This window comes from Panthera pardus, unplaced genomic scaffold, assembly GCF_024362965.1.
Source record: "Panthera pardus isolate Hobbes unplaced genomic scaffold, ASM2436296v1 HiC_scaffold_12, whole genome shotgun sequence".
NCBI lineage: Eukaryota > Metazoa > Chordata > Mammalia > Carnivora > Felidae > Panthera > Panthera pardus.
In genome coordinates this window covers 39,604,598-39,623,536 of record NW_026526677.1, presented here as the reverse complement: position 1 = coordinate 39,623,536, position 18,939 = coordinate 39,604,598, and positions in this window count along the sequence as shown.

The window sequence follows — 18,939 nt, the reverse complement described above, 5'->3', positions numbered from 1 at the left end:
TGATATTAAACCCACTCGTGTCCAACACTTAAGAGCCCACAAGGGAAAAAGATGTTTGCCTATGCACTGAGACACTCTTTTCCAAAACAGAATCTTGTTTCACCTTCTCCTTTTTCTTCCTCTGTTTGTTAAACAACAACAAAAACAGATGGTATGTTCTAAAACATAAAGGAAAAGGAGTCATTGTTAGATTTAGGGTCAGTTGATTGGAGGGGGTAGCGGGGGAAATATCCTTGTCTAAACATCCCAAATTCTTAAACTCATTTTCTCTGAAATTTAGAGATTGCTTTTTTGGGACAAAGAGGTATTTTTCCAGTGCAGATACCCATGGGAGGATTAGAGGTAAGACTACTAGTTCTTTATAATGTGGTGAAAATTAGCTGTAAGAAATATTTTTCTTCTAACAGGTAGGGAGTCTTGATTTGGTTAGAGGAGGAACCTATCAGATACAAAGACTTAAAAAAAAAGTTTGTTTATTCTAAACCCAACATGTGGCTCGAACTCACAACCCCAAGATCAAGAGTTGCATGCTCTTATGACTGAGCCAGCCAGGTGTCCCTAGAGAGGCTGTTTTGAATCATGAATCTGTATTTCAGAGGTAAGTATTCTGAAGTGTGTGGGCCTCTAAGTTGCTGGAGGTTTGTTGGCAGAGGCTGAGGTGGTTCTAGAGGTAATTTCAGGAAAGAGGGAAAGGAAAAATCCTCCCAAGACTTTTACCTGCTATGTGGTTCTGTTTAATGTAGGGAAAGGAGAGGGAGACTTGGGAAATGTGACATCTCTTGCATTGAGAAGGCGTGTGGAAAATAGCCTTCCTTATCTTAGGGTATTACCTATACTGTACAATGGCCTTAAGTCAACCGCCATCTACAGGCATTAAACCAAAACATTCCCTTGCCTGCTTACCTCATCCACTATCAACCTTCCCCTCTAACTGCAGAGAGCAAAAGAGATGGTTATTCGACATAAATGCCTCCCATTTCCTTCCTGCCAACTTCCTTCCCATTGTATTCACATTTCCACTTAGTTAAGTCATCTTCTGCCTTCTTGGGGACAGTATTAATTATTTATTCTTTGTTTGCCCTTGCAAATTTACTTGCAACCTTTCTTTCCCTGCTTTTACCTGAAGAGGCTGGCCTCTAGGGAATGCATTGCCCCCGGGATACTTTGCTGGCTGGTTTCTTCTAGTTGGTTTCAGTCCATGGCAGGCAATTGCACCAAGTCAAGGGCTGGAGGAGAGGAAGGCTGAGGTACGTATTCCTCTTGCTTTCTTCTTGATTTGTTGAATTTCTGGGAGTGACTGCAGCCGCAGATCCCAAGCTCCCTAGGCTCTGGCAATATTATCTCAACAACCTACTGCACTTACAGGCCTAGGGATATAATGGGATATAATGGCTTCTCACTGTTGCTCGTCTTTGTTGCATTGACATCCCTTCTTTAGTTCCTTAACCCTGTCCCCATTTCTGTAATTGGTTTCTGTTTTGGAAATAATTGCTGCTGAACTCCTCACCGATATGGGGACCTAGTTTCTCTATCTGTAGCTTCAATATCCCCTTTACCACAGATTTGTCCAAACGATGCTCATTTTGGGGGCACCTGGCTGGCTCCATCAGTAGAGCATGTGACTCTTGATCTCAGGGTTGTGAGTTCAACCCCCCCACACTGGGCGTAAAGTTTACTTAAAAGTAAAACAAAACATCAAATAGTGCTAATTTTCAAAAGCACCCTCTCTTGGCCTCATTCCATCACCAATAATTCCTTCTTACACATTTCCTCTAAGTTTTCTGAGGCCTGAGATAAGACTGTAGGTGGAAGCCTGTTGCACACCCTACTTCACTTCCCATGCTGACTCCATCCTACATCATGAATGGTCATGCATCCAAGAGTGCAGACGCCTGGTCCACATGTCCAAGATCCATCCACACCCTTCTACCCCTAACAGTCATCCGTGATCTGTGCCTCAGGTTTAGAAATGAGCATGCGAGGGGCTGAGTTAACTCATGGAAAGAGAGACCTAGGAAGAGGCTTGTGTAATCTTGGAAAGTAGACTTGGTTCCAACTGAGTAAAGAATTCCAAGGCCTAAAAGGGAGTGTACGGGCTCTAGGTGAGCATGTGCCCTTAGCCACATGGACATGGGTGGAGCTGGAGGGGAGCCAGACTGGGGGCTCTCCTTAAAGTTCAGGGCCCAGGCAAGTTCCCTGATGGTTCAGGTCTAAGCATGATGCTTTTTTTAACAATCATACTTTTTGAAAACAACATCTACCCTTGGGTTCTCTTATTTTTGCCACTTCCATGACCTTTCTCAACCTGCTGCCGTCACATTCCATTGAAATGGCTGTTGTCAGTGTCACTGATGTCCCCGTTAGGATTGTCAGTGAACTCACTTTACTTGGACCACCTGCAGCCTTCATCACTGCACATTTCTCCCTCCATCTTGGCCTCACGGTTTTCTTTTTTTCCTTGTTGGACTGCTTCTTACTCTTTTTATGAACTCGCTTTTCTCTGTTCATCCCTTAGCTTGCGGTGTTATCTTGGATTCTGACTTGGGCTTTTCTCCTACTTATTGAGATTATAACCTATTAGTTACTCTATTCCTGTTGAGCAACCTGCTCTTCCTCAAGTGTGCCCTGCTCTCTCAAACCCCAGTGCCTTTGTGCACATCACTCCTTCCATACTCTCTTTGCCTGGTGAACTTCTGCTGGTTGGGAAAGATTTGGCCTAAGCCTTGCCTCCTCTGTAACCTTTCTCTGACATGTACTCTGTGGTCTGCATTCCCTTGGAGTACCTAATATCCCCTTTGATCATTGCATTTTTTGACCTTGTATTTAGAATTGCCAGATAGAATTCTAAATGCACAGTTACATTTGAATTTCAAACAAATATTATTTTTTGTATAAGTATGTCCCAAATATTATGTGGGATATACCTATACTAAAAAAGTTATCTATTATTTATCAGAAAATTAAATTTAATGGGATGGTCTGTATTTTTATTTGCTAAATCTGGCGGCTGTACCTAGAATGTTAGAATAATTTACGTTTGTTTCCCTCGTAGACCATAAACTCATTGAGGGCAGGCACCATATCCTTTGTCTCTGTGTCCTGGTGCCTGGCATGTGGCATGCATTAAGAGAAATGTGTGCAGAGTGACAAGTTCTTTAAGTTCTGGGAGCACTCTCCTGTCTCATCTAAAAGGACCTTTCCTGCCTTAAAGTTCAGTGTATTTCATTCACTGATCTCTCTTCTAGCCTCTTATAAAGTCTTGTCGTTCACAGTTCTTCATTTATACAGTTTGGTTCTCTAGATGATAGTCAGATTGGGAAGCTTCAGATTTTGTCAAAAGGCTGTCTAATTTTCATCTGTATGCCCTAGGCGAGTCCTCTTTGCTGATTGAATGATTAGGTGATGACTTTAGTTAGTACTGTTGGCCATTAGCGGACATTATCAGTGAATATGCTTAGTTGACAAAACATGTGTAATAAAGAGTCACATCCCATAGCACAGGAACCACACTCAGGGTAACACATATGTACTAACTCACAGCATTAAATGGAGTAAATGCTTAATTTTTATAGTGTAATTAATGGATGTACTGGCAGATCCTTAACCAGCCTCATTTACGTTCTTAGAAACTATGTGTATAAATATGTGTCTGAATGAACTCATCTCTGAGAGAAATTATGTGACCCGGAAAGCCAAAAGCTGCTATTCTGATAACTGGCATTTGCCAAAGAAAGGGGTTCCAGCTAATCTTTGTGCCCTGGGTGCTAAATTAGCTGACATGAGTCAGAAGCCCAGCACAGGGTACAGAGTAGCAAAATTGGTTAATTCTGGTGGAAAGGAAGGTAAATAAAATGGGAAGCCAGAGGTGGGTAAATAAAATGGGAAGATTCAGAGAAGTCTATTATCTGAAAGAGTCAGAGTGGAGAGCTAGTGCCATACTGTCCAATTCAGTAGCCAATAGACACAAGGGACTATTCAAATTCAAACTAAATAAATAAAATGTAAATAATTTAAATGTAAATAAAATTTAAAATATAGTTCCCCAGTCACATTAGCCACAATTCAAATACTCAAGAGCCACACATGACTCAATAGCCACATAAGGCCACCATATTGGATGGGACAGATATAAAACATTTCCATCATTGCAGAAGTTTCTTGGACAGTATTGACTAGAGTTCCTGAATATGGGAAACTGATGCCAAGAAGCTGAGGCTGTCGGTCTAAGGACGTGGAGACTGCGGGGACATGACTGCCATATTCAAGTATTTGAAGGGTTGCCGAGAGAAAGAAAATAAGTAGCCAGTTCTGTGTTAGTAGGAGGAACCAAAGAGAGGGAGGAGGTATACTTTACAGCAACTAGAGATTTTGATATATAAATTATATCTTATCACCCCATCCTTTCCTTCAACCAACAAACGTTTATTGAGATTCTACAGTGTACCAGCAGGCACTATTCAAGGTCTGGGAATACTGGAGTGAACAAGCCAGACACAGCTTGTGCCATGCTGGATCTTCCCATTCCACTTAGGACCAAGTAGAAGGAATGAGCCCCGCACAGTTGCTGTCCCCGCCCATCCTCTACCACAGTTCTGCCTCCTCATTCTCTTCCCTCCTCTAAGGTGCCAGGCTCTTTCTAATCAGTATACCTTTACCTATATTATTCTCTCTGCTTGATTCATTTGGTTAGCTCATGCTCATCCTTCAAATTACAGTTTCTTTTTTAATTTTTTATTTTTAAAATTCTTTACATCAATAAATGTGTATTTATTTTGAGAGAAAGGGAGATGGAGTGAGCGAGCATGTGTGCACACGTGAGCAGGGCAGGGGCAGAGAGAGAGAGGGAGAGAGAGAATCCCAAGCATGCTTCCCACTGTCATCACAGAGCCTGACTTGGGCCTCGATCTTACAAACCATGAGATCATGACCTGAGCCCAACTCAAGAGTAGGATGCTCAACCCACTGAGCCACCCAGGCGCCCCCAAACTGCAGTTTAAATGCTACTTTTTCATCACTCAGTTTTGATCACCCTGTAATTTTTTCTTCTTGGCCTTCTGTGGACAGAGAGAGAGAGAGAGAGAGAGAGAGAGAGAGAGAGCGAGCATCCATTGCTACTTTACTAGCTTGGGTCCAGTTACTTAACCTTTCTGTTCCTTAGTTTTTTCAAATGTTTCATCTAAGATGGGTGTAATAATACCTTAAAAGACTGTGACAAATGTTTTTGTTTAGAACAGTGACTGGCCAGTAAGAAACTTAGTTCCCTTTCTTCTCAGGAGACTAAACATCCTAATGCCTGATTTTCTTTTAAATGTCAGTGAAGGACATTTAACCAAATAACATTGACAACAACATAATTATAAAGATAATGATAGGTATTAAGTATTTTCCATATATTATTTAAAATAATCTTCAAAACAGCCTCGTGAGGTAGATCCTATTATTATCCTCACTGATCTACAGAAGAAGACACAAAAACTTAGATTTAAAAACGTAACTATGTTGGCTTTGCACTGTGTCAGCCTGGCTAGGCTAAAGTCCATTTTTCAGAGTTGTCTTTCCCGTGGAATCCTAGTTAGGTTGGGCCACAAAACAGTCTTGAGCGACTGGGAGGGTGGAAAGAGCAGTAGCCACCTTGTAGGCAATCAGCTGGCTCACCTCACTGATAGGAGGCAGTCTCGAGGCAGCACGTGTCCCACCTTCCCCAGCTTGTTTGATTCCTGAGCCAGGTGTGTGTGTGTGTGTGTGTGTGTGTGTGTGTGTGTGTGTGTGTGTACCTCCCTGGAGAAGGGCTCTGGATTTTGCAGGGCAGCCACACCCACAAGGTCAGATGCAGCAGGGACTGACCTAGATTCCAGTCCGTTCTTGTAGAGTTCCAGCCTATGTTTGTGGATTTCAGCCTGCTCGTGATACATATAGGATATAGATGGTATATTGCCTATTGGTTCTGCTTCTCTGATTGAATCCTGACACGCAGTTAATCCCAGAGCTGAGGTTTGGAGCTCGGTCTCACGCGGGGACCTATGTTCATAGCCATTATTCTGTACTGACTCAGAACCAACCTCTGAAGAAAGTTTTGGGATTTAAACTAACTTGTGGTGTGGTCCGGAGCCCCTTCCTTCTGCTTTTAAGTACAGTGGGATTAAGAAGTCCTTATACTCATAGGCCGATCAGAGGACATTTCGCAACTGATAAAATTTACCTTAGTTTATAAAAATCGAAAATTCTACTTCTACTAGTAGTAATGACATAAGTATGTATTTAGCATTTACTGAATTTCAGGTACTGTTCTAAGTGCTTCTGTATCAAGTCAATCTTCACAAACTTCTTAAGAAATAGAAGCAGTATTTCAAACACTTGTTTTATTCATAAAAGTAAGCATTAGATTTATAAACAGTGAACTTTGTGTGGGCAAGGGACCCAGAGTTAGGAGAGCTCTTAGTTCCCTGCTCTGATAAAGGGAGGCAGATATATATGAACCACAGGTCTCCGTTGGCTCTATTTTGGAGAGCATTTATCTAAAGTGCTTAGTGCATATCTGTCTGTCAGCTGTGGTACTTCTGGCTGCGTTAGCAAAACACCTATTCAAAAATAGCAGAAACTGTAAAGAACAGTTATTATGTCATAAAGCAAGAGTTCCAGAAGCACAACAGGTTCAGAGTTCATTAACTCATTGTCTCATTGATAACATTAAAAATCAAGATTCATTCTGTCTGTCTTCTCTGCTGTCCTTCACATGTTGGCTTGTCCTCTTTGGCCAGCTCCCTCATGGTCTCTGACGGCTGCCCCAGCTCTAGCATCACATGCAAGTGACAACATTCAGCAGGAGAGTCAGTTTGTCTTCTCTTTCCTTTTATCAGCAGGAAAAAAGCCCACCTGGAAGATGCCTCCTCCTGTCTCATTGGCCAGAGTAGTGTCAGTTGCTCACATCTAAGCCAGTCATTGGTAAGGAAAATGGAATTAACGTTTTTAAAAAAATGTTTATTTATTTTGAGAAAGAGAGAGAGAGAGCGCGCGCGCACACACATGCAAGGAGGGGAGGGGCAGCGAGGGAGAGAGAGAATCCCAGTCTCTGGGCTGACAGCTCAGGGCTCGATACTATGAACCTGTGAGACCATGACTTGAGCAGAAATCAAGAGTTGGATGCTTAAACGACCGAGCCACCCAGGATCCCTGGAATTAGCATTTTGGGGGTATTTATTTATTTGTTATTTTTTAAAAATACAATTATTGTAAAATTGGTTAACATACAGCGTATACAGTGTGCTCTTGGTTTGGGGGGTAGATTCCCATGGTTCATTGCTTGCATACACACCCAGTGCTCATCCCAACAAGTGCCCTCCTCAGTGCCCATCTAGTGTTTTTAATTAAATAGATCAAGGGTCACTTTCCTAGAGATACATAGGTATTCGATTTCTGAACAGACAGGATCCCTATTAAGAAAGGTAAAGGGGTATGGTTTTATATATGCAACAGACAGGGTCTGTTATGACATCTTGAAACACAGTGCATGAAGTGTGCCTTACCCAAAGTTAGACTCACGGCTGAGTCCTGGTAGCTGTTCTTTACTACTATCTGACTCCTGTTTTATAAAAAATTTTAATGATTATCACAGATATTCATTGCTAATGCCCACCAGTAGTCATTTTTCTCCTCCTTATGGACACACAGACAGCATTTCCTAGCTTTCCTCACAGTTAGATGGAGCCATACACTCAGCTCTGGGCAACAGAATGTGGGCAGAAGTAATGTGCATCATTTCCAGGCTTAGCATATAAAATCTCTTATACACAATCCTTTTTCTCTTTCCTTCCATTAGGGCAAGGAGGCCCCACGATGGAGTGGAAGAGGTACAGCATGTAATGAGAGCGCAGATCCCTGAGTCATGGCTTGGAGGTGAGCGACCCATCTTGTATTGGTCTGGGACATAGACAAGAAAAAAGCTTCTATTATAAGATTTTGGAGTTATCAGAGAATGTATCCCGTTTTGACTAATGGACCCACCCAAATCATCTTCCTCATGCCCAGTGAGCATATGGGTTGCACATGTGGTGTGCGTGTCTGGTACCACCAAGATGGTTATCCTAATATGCATGAAGTCCTATGCATATTAAAAATAAAATCCCTTTCATGTTAGCCTTACTTAAACACTTCCAGCGATAGGGAACACAGTATTTCTAGGAAGAAATAACCTCTAGTTAATAAGAGATAACATGGATTATAGATGGCAAATAGACTTTAGTTCCTGTGCTGAATCTCACTGATTGGAAGTGGCATCTAAAGTACTATGTAGAGAAGGATTCTAAGACCAACTCTGGGTAATTAACAATGCCTCCAGGACTCTGGAGGCAGGAATGGTAGACCCACGCCTCCGTATAGCTTCTGTGCTCTGAAAACTATCAGCAGTGGGGAGAAAGCTTATAGGAAGTAACAGAACTCAGGGGGGTTGGATCTTGGGGTACATTTCTAGGGATGATAATATAGTTGCAATGAGAATGATGGCTTCATTTAGTGAGTGCTGTGCTGGTGCTTCATAGATGTATTATTTCCTTGTCTCATAACAAGTCCATTTTATAGACAAAGAAACTGAGACTCAAAAAGCATAAAGTAGCTTACAGGGCATCCTGTACTTAATTCAGTGGCAGAGGTAGATTTGACTCCGTGTTCCTACTCGGTAGCCTACGCAGCCTGTGAGATTGGGGAGGGGACTGATTATAGCCAGTTTTCTTAACTTCAGTTTTTGTTTGGGGTGCTATGTGGTACACTGTAGGATGTTTAGCAGCATTGCTGACTTCTGCCCATTAGATGCCAGGGGTACCCCCCTAGTCATAGGAGGGAGCCCAAATTGCCCCTGGTTGAGGACCACTGGGTTAGAGGAAGGCCAGCTCTATATTTGAAGCAATTCTCGTTCTGGGCAGGCAGGTGATCTGGGAAGGGACTGAAGAACAAGAAGACAAAGGGTCAGTGCGGGAACTTAAGGGCCAAGGGGTCAATCTGGGTAGCCTGGGAGCCTTTGTCACCTGCTGAGGGCAACAACATGGAAGGTGACTGACTGCTGAGTCCCCTAAGTTCATGAACTACGTCTCCTCGATGTTTCTTATTAGGGGGCAGGACTGAGTAGGGCTGAGCTTGCCGCAGAAGACTCCTGTGGCCTCAAATTGAAGGTAAAGGAAGGATGTGGAGTGAGGATTTTAACCACACTGTTCATCCTAAGTACAAGAGAGCCTGCTGCTGTGGCACATCTAGGAACCATTCGTTGTTGAATGAATAGTGAACAACCAGGCCAAGGGAAGGGAATAAAGCAGTTGTGCCTATTTTTGACTAAAAATATGGTATGTAACAATGTTCTTGAATAGCCACTAAACCTGCATCTGGCAGATCCCAGGCAACAAATTTTAAATGTTTGGGCAAGGCACCAGTACTAGGATGAAAGGAAAGAGAGTGTCACTTTTAGTGATAATTTATCACCAAAATCTAATAAATTCACTAAGGGCCTCTTTTTCTTTTAAACAGAAGCTTACTTTATATGAAAACAGAGATGTTCTCCTCTGGCATAGCAGAAAGCAAGTTGCTTTGGAAAAATATGAAAGGTATTTGGTAAAGCCATAACTTTCCTTGTAGGTAGCTGAGTGAGTGTTCATGTGTTTCAATTCATATACTTATTTTTCTTTCTCTTATTTCTAAAAAGTGAATGGCTTCTTAATATACATATTTAGGGGGGCGCCTGGGTGGCTCAGTTGGGCATCTGACTTCGAGCTCAGGTCATGATCTTGCGGTTTGTGATTGGAGCCCCAGGTCAGGCTCTGTGCTGATAGCTCAGAGCCTAAGGCCTGCTTCAGATCCTGTGTCTCTCCCTCTTTCCGGTCCCTCCCCTGCTCATGTTCTCTCTCTGTCTCTCAAGAATAAAATAAAATGTTAAAAAAAAAAAAAGATATTAAAAAATATGTACATATTTAGTTAGAACACGTTTCAAAGGGTTTCTCAAAATTCAAAGCCTATTGTGGGACTGTGGTTACAGAAGGTATTTGGCCTTCATTGATTCAGAAAGAAAAGCATTGCCTCTAGGGTCACTGTCCTCTATTTTAGACGGTGCTAAAAGGAGGCACCGAAATGTTTAAACTAATTAACTACAAAGCTAACAAACATTGTTGATGAGCATATATAACTTCTGCCCTTTTCTCAAAAAAACAAGTATTACGATTACTTGCAGTTTTTTTTTTAACACAAAGCTTGCTTTGTTTTCTTCCTCTCTCATTTCCACGTTCAGCATAGAGCACTTCACAAATCCATATTTTTTTCTGCCACCGTTCAAGATATTTTGCGATGAGTTTCGTGCTTAAATGGCATAAAGAATGAAGAGAGTGGGGACTGTTTTGGTTGCCGCTGTTCACGTTTGCCTGTTAATCTAATTACCAAGGTAGGGGCTCCAGAAACTGAGCTGCCCACATAGAAAAGCTTTCCCCCCACCTGGTGGATTATTTAGCCAAGCTTTTTAAATGGGCAGAGTTTGGGGGGTGGGGATCGAAATGAATCTTTTTTTTTTTTTTTTTTTTAAGTTTCTATGCAGAGCAACGGAAAGAATTTAGTGGTTGTCAACATGAGTTTAGTACAAAGGTATGGTTTAAAATGTAGGTTCATTTTGACTGAGCTTCAGGTCACGCAAGCCAAGGGAGACCTGTGCTGCTGTTTGTTTTTTGTGTGTTTTAAAAAGAGTCCTTAAGACGTAATGGAGGGAGATGAAATGGGTTTGGGCGGGAGGGGAGGGGTAGGGAGCGTCCCAAGGGAATGACGTCCATTAAAGGGTGGATACTTCAGGGGTGTTATTTCCAGAGGCTCTTAGTGACTGATTGTGTGAAAAGGGCAGCTTTGAATGAACAGCCCCAGCCAGGCCTGATTTCGAACTGTTTTTCAGTCCTTGATTCCTACAAACAAAATAAAATACCTTGTCGAATGGAGCCCATTGAGTGAGGATGATGGGTTAAGAGTGGGGGTACGAGGTGGCAGCGTGGGCACTTGTTTATCAAGGAGGAGTTGTCTGTTGTTCCTGGAGCCGGTGAAAGGAAAGACGCCAGAATCTGATGGCTAGGGTAGCATTGATGTGAAGTTACGGGGTAATCGGATTGAAAGGGGGCCATAGTATTTATGTCAGTTCACATTTCGTCAAAGGAATAATATGAGGTGCTACCTAGCTGAGGCTTTGGCCTGGGGGTTCAGTTAGCAAGCATCCAGGCCTCATTGGATTCAAATATAAATTAATTCTCACAGGAGCATTGCCTGATTAATTTATTTGCATAATAGTAGAAAAACTACAGAGTGGTTACTTTTTTTTTTTTTTTTTTCCTTCTGTAGGGATTTGGACAAGAAAAGGTTTAAATTCATTTGAAAGAAGAGTGTGTGAGAAGTCAGAGCAGCTAAAGCCCCCTCTGGGGCTCCCAGAGCTGTTTTCTGGAGTGAGCACGGTTGGAGCTGAAGGAAGGCCTGCTCTGTGCAAGAAGTTTAACTCTTCCTGGGATGAAGCAACTCCTTCTGAGGCCCTTTCTCGGTACTTGCTCTGGGGGACTTAGCTCTTGGCTCAGACGGTGGTGTCAGCTTCAGAGAAGGGACAGGCTGTCTGGCCCAAGCGAAATATCCCGTGGGTTCAGGTTCTGGTCCAAGGACATCCATAGTTTCAGAAAACAGATAGGTTCAGTTTTGACTTACTCAGCTTCACTGGTATTTCTGAAAAGCTTTTCAGGTCTGTTTGCCATCCCAGAGAGAAACAAAGTAATTTGGTTTACAAAACTTCATGCCATTCATGACCTGTTTTGACTCAGCATGTTTATTTAATAAGTACTTGCCTAGCACAGCCTGGTTCAGTATGTGATGGTGGGTGTGCCAGTGGGATCAGTGTTATTTTTTTAAAGAAACTTACATTACAAAAACAGAATGGAAGAAAGGGGGCTGAAGATTCATGAGTTTCAGATTTTCAATATCAAAGTGATTTTTCCTACATACATTTCAAAAATAGAAAAGAAACTTTAAGTATTGCTATAAACATTGCTTAGCAAATCCAGCTTTGATTACTTCCAGCCTTTGCTCAAGAATAAAGAGCTCTCTTTTCATAGGACTACAGATACTATCTTTAGTATTTCTTACTCATTCTTATTACTTTTATTCCCTCATCATCCATTGTTGTGGCAAATAAAGCACCAAAGCCATTCAAATGAAGCTGCCATGTTGGCTCAAGTTCTATTTCTACAAGTTCCAGATGGAGATACTTTAAAAACAATAGCAGGGCAAATCCTATTTTCTAATTGATTGCATGATTAATTCCAAATTTTATTATGAGAACTTCCTACTATCAAAGAAATGCCTATGGTAGATGCTCCATTAATGTTACTTTCACTTTCTCTTTGCTTAAATGTATCCAGGATGACAATTAGCAAATGCCTTCGTTACTTAGGAATATCAAGGAACAAGAGCCTAATAAAGTAGAGGGAAAGGCTGTTCTACACAATTCCACTCAGCCTACTACCCCCCTTTCTTTGGAATCTGTACTCCCCCATCTCCTATGAACATGGGTAAGCCTCTAACGGCTTTTTAAAAAAGACACTTGTTTTTTTATTAGAGCAATTCTAGATTTACAACAGAATTGAGAAGAAAGTATAGAGATTTCCCACATACCCCTGCTTCACATGTGCGTAGCCTCCCCCATTATCAACCTCCAGAACTGTACGCTTTTTACCAGGGATGAACCCACATTGACATGTTATATTTACCCCAAGTCCACAGTTTACCTTAGGGTTCACTGCTGGTGTTGCAGTCTATAGGCCCGGACAAGTGTATGATGACATCAATCCATCATTGTAATGTCATCCAGAGGATTTTCACTGCCCTAAAAATCCTCTCCCTACTTATTTCTCTCCCCCACACATCCTTGGCTACCACTGATCTTATTGTCTCCATAGTTTTGCCTTTTCAAGAATGTCATGTAGTTGGATTCATACAGATTGGCTTCTTTCACTTAGTAATATGCATTTAAATTTCCTCCATGTCTTTTCATGGCTTTGGTGGCTCATCTCTTTTTGGTACTGAATAATATTCCATCGTTTGGGTGTCCCACAGTTTCTTTACCCATTTACCTACTGAAGGACATCTTAGTTGTTTCCACGTCCATGCAATTTTGAATAGAGCTGCTATACACATCTGTGTGCAGGTTTTTGTGGACATAAGTTTTCAAGTCAGTCCTTTGGGGGTAAATTATGAGGAATACAATTGCTGGATTTTGTAGTAAGGGTAGGTTTAGTTTGTAAGAAACCTCCAAATTGCCTTCCTAGGCACTCGTGTCATTTGGCATTCCCACCAGCAATGTATGAGAGCTCCTATCGGTCCAGATTCTTGCCAGTGTTCAGTGCTATCAGTGTTTCAGATTTTGCTCATTCTAATGGGTGTGTGGTGGTATCTCATTGTTGTTTTAATTTTTATTTTAGAAAGAGAGTGCGAGTGAGGGAGAGGGACGGAGGGGGAGAAAGAGAGAGAGAGGGGGGAGGGAGAGAGAGAGAGAGAGAGAGAGAGAGAGAGAGAGAGAGAGAGAGAGAGAAAGAGAGATCCTTAAGCAGGATCCACACACTCTGCATGGAGCCCGACGCAGGGCTGGATCCCACAACGCTGGAATCATGAAATCATGACCCGGGCCAAAATCACGAGTGGGAGGCTCAACCGACTGAGCCACCCAGGTGCCCCTCAATGTTGTTAATTTGCATTTTCCTGATACAAATCAAAGAGTATACTTACGCCTAAAGAGAATTAGCGATTTATATACATAAAATTAGGCTGGCTACTAAGAGAGAGGGAGAAGTTAACCAATTCTCATTCCCGTCAACATCTTCTTATATATCAGGGACACAAACACATTCCCTCCTACATACGTGGATTCTGACCAGTTGAGCATTTGTGGGAAGCCATTAGGACTGAGGGCCAAAATGATCGTGGTGCTCGCTTTGTGTAACCCATCACAGATATGGAGAAGTCACTGAGGCCAGTCAGGGCATGTAGCCTTGTGAGCAGCGTGTGGAGGCTCATCCTGGCTGCTACTAATGGTAAGCAATGGATCTCAGGTTCCAGGCACGGAATCTGGTTTTGTCCCGGGTGGGTCTCAGCTCTGATACTGCACTCAGTCCTGGGTAACTGCTTGTGGGAGGCACTGAAGAAAGCGGAGGGGTTCTGAGGACTGCAGTGAGTCTCGGAGAAGGAAATCAGGCCCATTCCACATGGCCCCAAGCAAATAGAACTGGGACTAGTGGAGGCACCCATATTTGGCTGAATATAAATAAGACTTTATTTTAATAGTTCCCTCTCCAATCCATTTAGTCTCAACCTAGCAGTGACAGCAACCTTCTAAATTGCTTGGAAGATAATATTGAGGAAGGCTCCAACGTGCTTGGTAAATGTTCTGCTTTTTAATTTGGGAGGCACTTACATAATTGGGATTAATTTGTGAGTATTTAATGACCTGTACACTTACACATGCATTTTTCTGTATATATGATATACCTCAATAAATAGTTCAGAGATTTAAAAAAAAAAAAACAACCCATAACAAAAAAAATAATAATAAATTGCATCAAGTTATGCCCCTGCTCAGATCCCGTTCAAGACTTCCCATTGTCCAGACCCCTCCCCATGGCCTCCTGTGCTCTGCCTCAATGGCCCCTGCCCATGTCACTAGCCTCCTCTTACTATGTTCCCTCTGTGTTCACTAAGTTCCAGCTCCTTTGGCTTTAGGTCCCTGGAAGTAGCCATGCTCTTCTGTGCTTTTAGGGCCTGTGTGGAGGTTATTCTCAATCCTGGCTGATTCCTATCCATCCTGGGATAGAGTAGCCATCCTGGTGGCTCTTTGAACTTGACAGGTGTATTCTCAATTTAAGGCCTTTGCCTGGATGTTCCCTCTGAATGCTCACCTTCCAGCTACTCACATGGCTCATCCCTCACCTCCCTCCTCCAATCTCACCTTAATTTAGCTAGTGAGTCTCTTCCTGAACCCCCTATTTTAAGGAGAACATCCCCACCCCTTACAGTCCCAAAAGTAGAGGCTTGGAAAGAGCTTGACTCATTCAGGGGCTTATGGTGGTTTTCGTATGGCTGGAGCCTAGGAATGAGATTGTGGGGAGTAGATAATCACTTTGGATAAAGTGACTGCTGTCAAATTGTGAGACGTATTCAAAGCCAGACCAAATACTCTGGTAGGAAGTGAAGAACCCTTGGGAACTTTTAAGTAGAAAAAGTCTTGGTGAAGCCATTGTTTCAGGCAAGTTGGTAAGTTGGTGGGGAATTTACCAGGCAAATGGGATGTTACTGATGAACACGAGCTAAGCGCAGGATCCTGTGAAAAGCACTTCAGATATTCTACATCGCTGAAATCTGTTTAATTCATTACAAGCAGGTTGTGCATATATTACATAAAAACTACACTTGGGGCATATAAAGAAAGAGACAATGAGGCCTCTGCCTTTACAGAGATTACAACACAGCCAGGCCTCTGACAAATGGGGCATCTTGGCCTGACAACGGGGTTTTACATTTCAGGGAAACATTCTTCCGGAGTTTCTGAGTTTCCCTTTGTGCTGGGAACTACCGTCACTGTAACTGCACCTACATCCTCCCAGAGTGTGCTCCTGCACACCATGTTGAAGAAGAAAATCTTCAATGACTGTAGTTTCCAAAGTAAAATCATTAGTTCTTACTATGCATTATTAGTAGAGGTGAATTTGGGTCTGCAGAGCCAGGTTGATTACCGATTTCCTTCCAGACATACGGTTTTCTCTGATTTGTATCCTGCCTCCAGGAGACCAGGGGTTAGGTCATGGCTCCAGCTGTTCTTTTAACTCACTGTGACCTTGGGCAATCACTTAACCCTGGCCTCCTGATTTTTTTATTTTTAATTTTTTATTTACATTCAAGTTGGTTAACCTATCGGGTAGTGTTGGTTTTACTGTCTCCTGATTTCTTTAGAAAGTAGAGACATTTTTTTTTTTTTACTTTTTACTTTTTTTTTTAAATATGAAATTTCTTGTCCTAAAGTAGAGAAATGAATATGTAACTTCCTCAAAGGGATATCGTTGGGGGGAAATCAGTGAATTTTTAAAGGACCTAAAACATATACTATACGTAAACGGCAGTTATCATTGGTGTGATGTCACCACCCCTACAACAACTACTAAAATAACTGGTAGTGTACTACCATTGGGGATATTCTTATTCTATAGGTGTCTTTCTACTTCTTTCTCTTTCTACAACCAGAACTGAAAAGCGGAGAAATACCAGATCATGCCCACATCCCTGGCAACCAATTTTCTTTTCCTTTGTGATCACAGCCCAGAACCTGGAGCCTGCTTTGGATTCTGTGTCTCCCTCTTTCCCCTCCCCCACTCATGCGCTCGCTCTCTCTCTCTCTCTCTCTCTCTCTCAAAAATAAGTAAACGTTAAAAACAATTTTTAAGATGTCAAATCTGGGGCATGGTAGTTGATAGTTAGATCAGAGATGATTAGACCCCAGGGGCCAGAGAGCTAGACCACAAGAGTGAGGCTTGAGAGATAGGAAGCACAAGTCCCATGCAAAGAGAAACAAGCAGGTAGCGGGCATCAGAGAGATCTTGCAGCCAAGAGCTGACAGAGATGCTGTAAGATGACAGAGATGCTGTAAGAGATAACAGAGATACTGTAAGGAGAGAAACGAAGAAGTGCCAGTGGCAGGGAGCAGGGCCCTGGAGGTAGAAATGTGGGTCAAGTTGCTGAATGAAGGCTACTGGCAGACAGGAAGGAAGACATGTTGAGAGCTTGGTCAGGGGGAGTGTATGCATTTCCTAGGGCTGCCACAACAAATTAACCACAAATGTGGTGGCTTAAAATGACACAATGTCTTCCCTCACAGTTCTGGAGCCCAGAAGTCCAAACCCAAGGTACTGGACAGCTACACTCTCTCTAGAAGCTCAAAGGGGAAGACACACTCTTTGCTTCTTCCAACTTCCAGCAGCTGTCAGCATCCCGTGGCCTCATGGCTTGTGGCCACATGCCTCCAATCTCTGCCTCTTTCTTCATACTGCCTCCTTCCCTTCTTGACTTTTTCCTCAGTGTGTTTCCTACGAGGAGACTTGTCATTGGACTTAGGGCTCACTCAGATAACTCAAAATGACCTCATTTCAAGGTTCATAACTTAATTACATCCCTGGAGACCCTTTTACCAAGTAAAGTAACATTCACTGATTCCAAGCGTTTGACATGGATATTTGGTGTGGGGGCAGGTGCATTTTTCAGCTTACCGTGGGGAGTCAAGTTGAGTGAGAAGTTTCTGGAGCTGGGCTGTGAAGTCAGAGGGGGCCCACTGCAGGTGGTTGGGATTAGTTCCAGGCAATGAAGGACATTAACATTTATTGAGCATCTGGTACTGACAGGCACACTGCTAAGTGCTTCATTATCAGATTTCTTTAATTCTAACAAAGATCCTCTGAGATAGCTATGCCGTTTTTTCCCCCTCTCAACTTTGTATTTTGAAAAATGTAAAATGCAGAGAAAAGTTGAAAGAAAAGTACAGTGAACACCTGTATATCCTTTACCTGTGTTACCATTTTGCCACATCTATTCTCTGTGTGTGTGTATGTGTATATATATATATATATATATATATATATATATATATATATATTTGGGGAGGAGGAAGCTGAACCATTTGAAAGTAAGTTATAGATATCATATTTCAACCCTAAATACATCAGCATCCTTATTGATTTGACAAATGAAAAGTAGTTACTTTTATTTGACAAATGGGAAAATGGAATCTCAGCAACGTTAAGTAAATTTCTTAGTCTCAGAACTAAAGTACAAAGCCAGTAGTTGAGTACAAGTCTGTCTAGCTCTCAAACTCATGCTCCTTCTGCACATTTTTATTCATTTATGTATTTATTCATTCAGCAGTTTGGGTGGGTGGGCAGCTACCATGCACTAAGGATACATTGATTGAATAAGGTATGCAAGGCAGAAAGATGAGCGATTAATGAACAGATAAATGACCAAGATAAGTCAGGGTTCTGTGGTGAGTAATGACTAATGGGGGAAAGGTGCTGGATGGCCTGGGAGATTAAAAGAAAAATAGCCCATGACCCCTGCCTTAAAGGAGATTGCAATGGAGCAGGATTCTCAGAAATGAGGAGTGAGATTCTTAGCAGTGAGAAGACATTCCTTCCACCTTTTCTCAAGAAGCTTCAGAAGGAGACGCTTTACCACATCCAAGGAAGAAGACTTGGGGTCCTAGAAATAAGGGATCCAAGCCAGGAGAGAAGCAAAGGGAAGTCTGGGGCAGCAGGACTAGAGGCTCCAGAGAAAAGCAGGTGGATGGAATGGCCCAGGAGAAGCCAGAGAGCTAATGATCATCTGATTCATTTGACAACGTGGAAAAGAGGACAGTATTTAGAGCTGTGCTATAATTCTGAGGGAGAGTTTTGGAAGAACATAATGATAGCTATGTAGAGAGTTATGTAAATAAAGAAGAAAACTACAGTGGGGATATTTTCCCCAAAGAGTATCTCTTTTCCTGAGCACCACCTTATTTCTAGCCTATTCTCATCTCAGGGGCTATTTGGACGGTTTCTGAGCTATGAATCATTTCACCAAATTTGATCTCTGTTGAGAAATTTGTAGTGCGGTTAGGGGTGCCTCGGTGGCTCAGTCGTTAAGCATCCAACTGCAGCTCAGGTCATGATCTTGAATTCAGGTTCATGAATTCAGGTCCTGCGTTAGGCTCTGTGCTGACAGCTCGGAGCCTGGAGCCTGCTTCGGATTCTGTGTTTCCGTCTCTCTCTGCCCCTCCCCACCTCATGCTGTGTCTGTTTCTCTCTCAGAAATAAATAAACATTAAAAAAATTCTTTTTAAAAATTTGTAGTGAGGTTATAATAATCCTCATGAGTGCA